General features: G+C 40.7%; 1 long non-coding RNA gene across 2 annotated transcripts in view; it reads right to left on the reverse strand.

Annotated features, from left to right (window-relative positions):
* LOC111187468 (uncharacterized) overlaps positions 1-7,526 on the reverse strand; it is a 92,470-nt gene extending 84,944 nt beyond the window's left edge. The window contains exon 1 of one of the 2 annotated variants that reach the window (XR_002648131.2): positions 7,379-7,526. This is a non-coding gene — a long non-coding RNA (uncharacterized LOC111187468). The remainder of the gene's footprint in view (positions 1-7,378) is intronic. The other variant, XR_016392625.1, reaches the window with a different exon arrangement.
* Between the last annotated feature and the right edge of the window lie 2,967 nt (positions 7,527-10,493).

Genomic DNA, 10,493 nt, shown 5'->3' on the forward strand with positions numbered 1-10,493 from the left:
GCAATCCACCTGCCAATGCAAGGGACACGGGTTCAAGCCCTGGTCCGGGAAGATCCCACATGTCACAGAGGAACTGAGCCTGTGTGCCACAACTACCGAGCCTGCACTCTAGAGCCCATGAGCCACAACTACTGAAGCCCGCGTGTCTGGAGCCTGTGCTCCACAACAAGAGAGGCCAGCGCAGTGAGAGGTCCGCACACCAGAACGAGGAGTGACCCCCGCTCACCGCAACTAGAGAAAAGCCTGTGCGCAGCAGCGAAGACCCAACACAGCCAAAAATAAATAAATAAATAAATTTTTAAAATGTAAGTAGAGTTGATTTACGACGTTGTGTTAGTTTCTGGTGTATAACAAAGTGATTCAGTCATATATATATGTATGTATAAATATATATTCTTTTTCAGATTCTTTTCCATTATAGGTTATTACAAGATAGTGAACATAGCTCTCTGTGCTATGTAGTAGGACCTTGTTGTTTAACTATGTTATATAAAGGAATGTGTATCTATTCATCCCAAGCTCCTAACTGATCCCTCCCTACCCCTTTCCTCTTTGGTAACCATAGTTTGTTTTCTATGTCTTTAACCATTTTTAAGTGTACAGTTCAGTGGTATTAAGTACATTTACACTGTCGTATAACCACCATCACCATCCATCTCCAGAACTCTTTTCATTTTGCAAAACTGAAACTCTGTACCCATTAAGCAATAATACCCCAAACTCCCTCTTTCCAGTTCCTGGGAATCACCATTCTATTTTTTATCTCTTTGAATTTGATTACCTTAGGTACCTCACATAAATTGAATCATGTAGTATTTCACTCAATGTAATATCCTCGAGGTTCATCCATGTTGTAGCATGTGTCAGAATTTCCTTCCTTTTTAAGTCTGAATAATATTCCAGTGTCTGTATATACCACAGTTTGTTTATCCATTTGTCTGCTGATGGACACTTAGATTGCTTCCACCCCTTGGCTATTGTGCATAATGCTATAAATATGGGTATACAAGTCTCTCTTCAAGTCCCTGCTTTCAATTCTTTTGGGTACATACGCAGAAGTGGAATTGCTGGATAACATGATAATTCCATTTTTAATTATTTGAGGACCTACCATACTGTTTTCCATAGCAGCTGTACCATTTTACATTCCCCAAAACAGTGTGAAAATGTTACAGTATCTCCATATCCTTACCAACACTTGTTATTTCTGTTTTGTTTTTCTATAGTAGCCACGCTAATGGATGTGAGGTTGTATAGTTATTTCAAGCAGAAAGGGAATTAGATAAAAATTGTTTGAAGTATTGAAGCAGCAAACTCTATACTGAGCTTCCAGAATGATTCCCAGAACACCATAAAGTGATCCACTAGGGAAACTATTACATTTGTCACAATTACAAAAGAGGGAACCAAAATGTTATTGGAACTACTGAGTTCAATAATAATCTACCATTACTGTCATACCAGTTAACTATGACTACAACAACAATGCTTAACACGACCACAAATCTTCATTAGCCTTACATCAAGAGGTATTTATATAGCTCATGAGCTTGTGGTTGGCTGATCTTGGCTGGGCTTGTGGTTGGGCAGCTCAAATGAGGCAGCTCTGCTCCATATGTCTCTCATCTACCTTCTGGGACCACTGGGCTTATGGAGCAGGTTCATCTCATGGTGATGTCAGAAGCGATATCAGATGTGTAAAAAAGAAAAGTGGCAGAACTTAAAAGACAGATCTTGACAGCAATGAAATGCAAAACACTAAATATTAGTACAGCACCTGTTATGGTTAAAGGGTCCAGTAGGACCAATTTTTAAACAAAATTTTCTTATTTTAAAACATTTAATTTTAAAATGCATAAGACACCTGCCTTTTATTTTTTTTTAATACATCTTTATTGGAGTATAATTGCTTTACAATGTTGTGTTAGTTTCTGCTGTACAACAAAGTGAATCCACTATGTGTATACATATATCCCCATATCACCTCCCTCTTGAGCCTCCCTTCCACACTCCCTATCCCACCATTCTAGGGCGTCTCAAAGCACCGAGCTGATCTCCCTGTGCTTTGCAGCAGCTTCCCACTCGCTATCTATTTTACATTTGGTAGTATATATATGTCAATGCTACTCTCTCACTTCATCCCAGCTTACCCTTCCCCCTCCCTGTGTCCTCAAGTCCGTTCTCTATGTCTGTGTCTTTATCCCTGCCTTGCCACTAGGTCCATCAGTACCATTTTTCTAGATTCCATATATATGCGTTAGCATATGGTATTTGTTTTTCTCTTTTGAACTTACTTCACTCTGTATGACAGACTCTAGGTCCATCCACCTCACTACAAATAACTGAATTTCGTTCCTTTTTATGGCTGAGTAAGACACCTCCTTTTATTTTTATTTATTTTTTTTTACATCTTTATTGGAGTATAATTGCTCTACAATGGTGTGTTAGCTTCCGCTCTACAACAAAGTGAATCAGTTATACATATACACATCTTCCCATATCTCTTCCCTCTTGCGTCTCCCTCCCTCCCTCCCTCCCCATCCCACCCCTCCAGGCGGTCACAAAGCACTGAGCTGATCTCCCTGTGCTATGCGGCTGCTTCCCACTAGCTATCTACCTTACGTTTGGTAGTGTATATATGTCCATGCCTCTCTCGCGCTTTGTCACAGCTTACCCTTCCCCCTCCCCATATCCTCAAGTCCATTCTCTAGTAACACTTGCCTTTTAAAGAAGTATTTTCTGGTACCGAGACTTTCCTGGTGGTCCAGTGGTAAACAATTGACCTTCCAATACAGGGGACGTGGGCTCGACCCCTGGTCAGGGAACTAAGATCCCACATGCCACAAGGCAGCTAAGCCCATGCACCACAACTACTGAGCTCGCACGCCTCAACAAGAGAGCCCACGTGCTGCAAACTACAGAGCCCACGTGCCCTGGAACCTGCGTGCCACAACTAGAGAGAGAAAACCCACATGCCACAACTAGAGAGAAGCCTGAGCGCCACAACGAAAGATCCAGCATGCCTCAACAAAGATCCTGCATGCCGCAACCAAGACCCAATGCAGCCATAAATAAATAAATAAAATAAATAAATATTTTTAATTATTAAAAAAAGAAATGTTTTCTGATACTAATTCTACGTTATATTATTGAAGCATTCAATAGAAAGCTAAATTATTAATAAATTAATTCATCAAAATTAGGTTTCAGAAAATTTTCCCTATGACCTTTTCATAGAAGTATGATTCTGTAAGAGACAAAGAAACAGGTTTAGAAACCTAGAATGAGTCTTGTTTCTAATAATAACTACTGATTGTTTCTTTTATTTCTTTTTTTAAATTTATTTTTAAATTGAAGTATAGTTGAATTACAATGTTGTGTTAATTACTGCTTTACAGCAAAGTGACTCAGTTATACATATATATATATATATATATACACATTCTTTTTCATATTCTTTTCCATTATGGTTTACCACAGGATATTGAATAGAGTTCCCTGTGCTACACAGTAAGACTTTGTTGTTTATCCATTCTATACATACCAGTTTGCATCTGCTAATCCCAAACTCCTAATCTAACCCTCTCTCACCCTACTGAATTTTTCTGATAACATGAAAGACAAAACTCTATATCTTAATTTGAATATTTGACCATTTTACAATAGCAGCCAAATATACATAACATATAAGTGATTATTGGTATCATTAATATGATCTAATACTTGGAGTGGGGAGAAACTCTTACGCTTTCTTCCATGGGCTATGTGATCTTTACTGCCAGCTCAAATTATATAGTTGAAGATAATAAAAAATACATGACTATCTCTAATCATAAAGTTCATTAAAATATATGTTGCCCTTTGACAACAAATGGATTTGTGTAACCAGGTAAAACTCACTGTAGTACACACAAGTACTGTGTCCAGAAAATATCCTTTGTTTTAAAAGAAACAATTTCCAGATATTGGTGAAGTTGACCAATGTCTTTTAAAACTTTGTAACTGAGACTTTCCTCTGACAGCATATTTCATGTTTCCATCCAAGTAACTTCTTGGTTACATTTTACATTGAAACCAAAAAACATTTCAGCCTGTTTTAGAATGTAGCCGTGATCAACACAGGAGTGTTGTTCATCTCAGTAGCAAGATGCTTCTGGGCAGGGAATGAATGACTGCAAAATACCTCATAGCAAGACAAACCAACGCACGAAAACTGTGCTGTGTCTGGTCATTAAGATCCATTAAGTGATCTGAGTGAGTTTCAAAAATTTATCTTCAGGAAATGACAAATAAGATAGTTTCTAGAGAGCCCTTTTTTACTGTATTCTCTTCCTGATCTGATTTTGAAGAAACCTGGTGGCATGACCTTCAGGACATGGAGGAAACATGCTGTTTATAAATATAGCTTTTAATACATTTTAATGTTATGATCATTGATTCTTTGTTTTGAATGATATACTTACGTTATTTTAAAGCAAGCATCAGGGAACACCAACATTATTAGGTAACTATAGAATAAAGACGATAAAATTCCTACTAAAGTTAGCTTAAAAACAATTTCACCCAAACCTTTAAGATATCTTGATAAATTCTCGGTTAGTGAAAACAAGCAGAGCAGTCAACAAGGTATTCTAGAGTCTAATCTCTCTTATCTACAAACTATTGCTCCTGTTGTTCATTCTAAACAGAATTCCATATAACTGCCTCCTTGCCCTATCACAAGCTAAATACTTTTAAAGGCAACTCAACATCTGAAGAAGTGTGTGTGTGTGTGTGTGTGTGTGTGTACAGGGATGTCCTAGTTAGGACTCAAAAACCCAGTTAGGACTCAAAAACCCAGATATCCAAATAAGCTAACCCCAATGCAGATACACAAAGCATATAAAAGAATCTCATAAAATATAGTGGTAGGAATGTACCAAGCCTGTATAAAACTGGAACTGGGGAATGGAAAGTTATCTGGAACCAAGGCTACACTCTCTACTTCCCAGGAGCCATGTGACCTACCACTTGGTCCTCTCTCTCTTAACTAGATTCTTCTACTTATCGGAACATGGTCGTCAGACATGACTTCATAGCTTGGCTTCTCAGCTCCAGTGACAACCACCAGCTAGAATGTTCCTTTATGTTTCTTAGTTCCAATTACTAAGAAAGGGACTGTGATTAGATCAACCTTGTGCCCTGTGATGGGCCCTCTTTGGGTTCTCTGGAACTATCAGTTAGATCAAAAAAGACATCACAAATATGGTTCCACAGCCATAATGGGCAGGACAAGCAAAAACAGATATGCGTAGTATGACATCTGTATGCATGTATAATTATTACTTGTATGGCACATTACATACAGCTTCACAATATTACATTTTAAAATTTACTCTTTGTCTTAGTCAAAATTCAACCAGAGAATAGAAGACATAGTTACATGTTAACGACAGAGGGACTTTAATACAGGAAATTGATATTACAGGTGATGGAAAAGGTGAAAGGGAAATGGGAGACAGTTGAGGCAACTCAGAGATGAGTAAAAGCAGAGAGCTGTGGGGCTTGAAAGACAAAAGGAGGAGGAGGTGGCATTACTGGAACCCAGGGCCATACTTCCCCAGCAAAAGCTAGAAGCACAGTCTGCTTAAATGCAGGGAGCTGAGTCATGAAAGAGGCTGGAGATGCTGCTGAGGCAGAAAGAAGAGAAATACTCTGGCTTTTCCCTTCATCCCACTTTTCAGTCTCCTCCTGTAACTGCCATTCACCTGATGCTCCTGACATGGGAACCTGGTGTCTTAGCTCAGGCTGCCATAACAAAATACCATAGATTGGGTGACTTAAAGAACAGACATGTATTTCTCACAGTCCTTAAGGCTGGAAAGCCCCAAATCAAGGTGCCAGCATGATCATTTTTTGGTGAGGATTCTCTCCCTGGCTTGTAGAATGCTGCCTTCTTTGTGTTTTCACATGGCCAGTGGGAGCAGGTGGGTAGAGATTGCTCTCTCCCCTTCTCATAAGGCCACAGTCCTATTGGATTAGGGCCCCACTCTTATGACCTCATTTAACCTTAATTACCTCCTGAAGACCCTATCTCCAGATACAGTCATATTCAATACATGCTTCAATATATCAATTTGACAGGACACAGTTTAATCCACAGCACCCAGAACATGCAGCCGCTTGTCACCTCCACTCAACTGTGATACAGAAAGAGCAAGAAATAGATCTGAGGACAATAGGACAAGTACTTCACAATACGGCAAGGTAAATATTATCACTCTTACTTTACAAATTAAGAAGCAGGGGCAAATTAAGTAAACTTGTTCAAGCTAGTAAATGACAGCACCAGATTCTAATCCAGGTCTTCTAATTCCAAATCCAGTTGATGATAACTTCCACTGAGTCTTCACTACATATTTCATCTACCCTGAGCTCACCATTCTCTGAGTTTCCATACCAGTTTTATTCTTTATCTTGAAATTCATCAATGAGTACTATATCATTTTCTTTCCATCATTCTTGTGAGGAATATCTCATTATTACACATCTCTCCAAATGAACTGAAAGTACCTTAAGATCTGGGATCAAACAGCCCCATCCTGTTGTCTAGTTGCTGAATAAGTACTTTGATTAATTAATTTTCTCCCACAATATTTGCTACAGTATTATTGAGGAGGGTTCTATTATATCATGTTAATAAAATCCTTCATCTATTTTCCAAAATGCCATAGTTCTCTAGTCACCAAAAAAAATTTTCTTTGACTCAAGGGGATCATCTATATAAATACTGTTTATTATTTTAGATGTAATTCCATAGAATGGCCTATTGGTATGAATCAGGATCTTTAAACACTTCCCAGTTTCCCTCTTAACTGAGTTATCTGTCAAGGTTATCTTTTATCTTCTTCATTATTCATCCCCTTTTGTCATAACTGTTCTGCAAATATCCGGCTTGGTCACTATTGATCAACATGTCATGCCATCCTTTGCATATAAAATTTATAGAAAAATCAGAAATTTCTTTGCAAAAGCTCCTGAGGGAAAAATGATAAAGATTTCTTTCCTCATTACCCTCTATGTTATGAAATATGCCATGTATTTTGCAATCAGTCAGAATATTATAAGCATAATGAAATATGAAAGAAGACCAACGTTTAGAGTACTTGTATTAAAATATCAAAATCACGCTACCTTTTACTTTAGCCTATCTCAGCTGCCAGTTCCTGGACCCCTTCATGACTAGTACATCTTTTCCTCAAGTGTCTAACTCCTGATCACCAGCAATTATTCTTCCTCATTACTTCCTCTGGCACCACTGCATAAACTCCAGCCCTTGGAGACGTCCAGTGAAATGACCCCCCACTTCCTCGCAATCTACTCCTCCACTCCCTCCTACCTTTACTGCCTTCTTTGCCCAAGAGGTCCTTTTCTGCATCTTTATTCAAGCTGCTGAACATTCTTGGAGAAAACAATGTAATCAGGCTAAACGATCTGTGGTTTTTGTCTTTTTCGGGGAGGGGAGGGTGGAGGGTTTTTGTCTTTTGTTTCTGTTCTTGTTTTCAGGGGGATGAGGGCTTCAGGTTCTCCTAAATTTTAGGGAAGATTGATGGTTTCGTCAGACCCAAACTATGCTTAATTTTTTTTTTTAAGATTCCTTTGATGTGGGCCATTTTTTAAAGTCTTTATTGAATTTGTTACAATATTGCTTCTGTTTTATGTTTTTGGGTTTTTGGCCACGAGGCACATGGGGTCTTAACTCCCTGACCAGGGATTGAACGTGTACCCCCTGCATTGGAAGGCGAAGTCTTAACCACTGGACTGCCAGGGAAGTCCCCTTAATTTTTCAATTTTATGCACTTGTAATCTAAAATTTCAAGTTATACAAAAGGGTATAGTGGGCAAAATAAGTCTCCCTCCAACCCCTGACCCTTTGTTCCCCCAGTTCTCCTCCCCAGGAGCAACCAGTGTTTTCATTTTTTTCATCTCCTTTATGGCATCATATTAAAATAGCCAGGATAGGCTGGGTTGTGCTGTGGTAACAAATTTAACCCAAAATCTCAGTGGCTAGACAGAACAAAGTTTTTGTTTCTCTATCAAACTACATGTTTAAGCTGTATCACCTTGTGACACTGCCATCTTGGCATGTGGTTTCCAGGGAAGAGAGAGCTGGGACGTTACACAGAGGCTTTTCTCTCCTACTTGGACTCACACTGGCCAGAGTTAATCACATGGTTCACTTAACTGGAAAGAGCAATCTTCTGTGTACCCAGGAAGCAGAGGAGAACCGGCTAGTGGTAAACACTAATAAATCTGTATTGCATATGTACTTACACACGTATTTTACACAAATGGGAGCATACTAGGCACACTTTTCTCCACTTTGTTTTTTCCACATATGGTGTATGTGATACTTCTCTATGTGTGGTCATACTATAATTTCTTTATCTAGTATTTAATTAATAGATATTTAGGTTCTCATCTTTTATCACTACAGATAGTAGCTGTAATAAATATCCTTGAAAGAGTAATATTAATAATAACTGACATACATTGAGACTTTACTATGTGCAAGGCAGTGTTCAAAGCCTACTGTATGTTTTAACTCAGTTCACACTCTTAGCAACCCTATGTGAGACATGACATAATTTACAGGTGTCGCATTTACAGTGGTAGAGCCTGGCCTCCAACCCAGGCAGTGAGGCCCAAAGCCTAGCAAATTCACATAGATATTTGCACCTCTAAACACAAATTTCTCTAGTATAAACTCCTGTAAGTGAAATCTGGATCATAGAGTGTTTACATTTTAAATTCTGCCAGATATTATCAGAAGTACTAGATACCCTTCAATTTCACTCTACTCCTAGGGAAGCCATGCTGACTTCTACAACACCTTTTCTTGGCTCTCTCAGCACTCACACAGGGGAAACCCAGAAGCGTAGGGAAGTTTAATACCCATGGCGCCAACCTTGACCGGTGGGAGCCAGTTGATAAGTTCTTCTCCATTATTGCCCTAGGCAGAAACTTCTGGGCTGAACCTCCTAAGGCTCCTGAGATCTCGCGCATTGAGCAGCAGTCTTCTAAAGCAGCAAACAACCGTATAGCACGTCTTTGCGCTGGCTTTTCTTCCTTCTTCTTCACTCTCTTGTGCCTCACTCTTTTTTTTTTTCAATTCACTTTTTTTTTTTTTTTTTGCGGTACGCGGGTCTCTTACTGTTGTGGCCTCTCCCGTTGTGTAGCACAGGCTCCGGACGCGCAGGCTCAGCGGCCATGGCTCACGGGCCCAGCCGCTCCGCGGCATGTGGGATCTTCCCGGACCGGGGCACGAACCCGCGTCCCCTGCATCGGCAGGCGGACTCTCAACCACTGTGCCACCAGAGAAGCCCCGTGTGCCTCACTCTTGCTCCCTGACATCACTTCCCAAATAGAGTATCTGCAGCAAAGCATTTGTCTTGACGCTGCTTTCTCTTTAAAAGTAGTAAATGAAGGGGGGCACCCCCCCCATCTCGCCTTCAGCCCCTTCTGTCGCTGAGACTGTTGCCGGCTGATGGTTCACAGCTGAATACCTTTCAGGTGTGGCCTTGGCCAAAAGGAGCTGCTTCCCCCAAGCTGACAGCCCATCCCCCCAGCCCAACCCAATGACTGGTAGAGTTGGGGGTAAAGTAGCCTTGCCTCAATTTGAGACATCTTCGAAAGGCAAGCTCAGCTCCAGAGATTTCCATGGAACCCCCAAACTCTCTGTTGCAACTGTGTCACAGTTCAGCCTCTCCCTTGCTCACTCCTGCTTTCCTCACTCCCTTACAGGAGTTGCTGTCGAGAACACTCCTCAGTATACCTCCTGCATGTAAATATCCACCCCAGAGTACGTTTCCTAGGAAACATGATCTAAGATACTAAACCAAGACAACTGGTACCAGTAGTAGACCTAGAAAACAGGCCCTTGGGATGGGACTTGGGAAGTGCATCACTCACAGCAATAAGACCCCATTGCAATTCCCGAGACTCTCAGTTGCCAGAGGTCAAGATGAAGTGCACGTGGAAGGCGAAGTGCTGGGACATGCAGTAGCAGTGGTACTTAGTGGTGGTCATGTTAATGATAACGATTGTCAAGGTGGCCCCAAATATTTTTGATTTGAAAGGTTTTGTAAAGACTAAACAAGTGGATTGCGCAGGGATATAATGACCGCTGGTCTTCAGCGGTCCCCAACTTTTTGGCACAAGGGACTGATTTCGTGGAAGACAATTTTTCCACGGACGGGGGCGGGGTGGGGTGGATGATTCAGGTGGTAATGCGAGCGATGGGGAGCGGCAGATGAAGCTTCGCTTGCTCTCCCGCTGCTCACCTCCTGCTGTGCAACCTGGTTCCTAACAGGTCCCGGGGGTCGGGGACCTGGGCTTTAGACATATCCCGGATTCTTTAAATATTGACGGAGGCACAAGTCACTGCATTTTTCTCTGGATTAGGTATTACTTCTGATTCAGTCTTGGCTGAGGGCTAGAAGGACAGTTTCAGA

The sequence above is a fragment of the Delphinapterus leucas genome, chromosome 3 (assembly GCF_059928025.1).
Source record: "Delphinapterus leucas isolate spDelLeu-1000000601 "Yukka" chromosome 3, BTC_Dleu_Yukka2, whole genome shotgun sequence".
Lineage (NCBI taxonomy): Eukaryota > Metazoa > Chordata > Mammalia > Artiodactyla > Monodontidae > Delphinapterus > Delphinapterus leucas.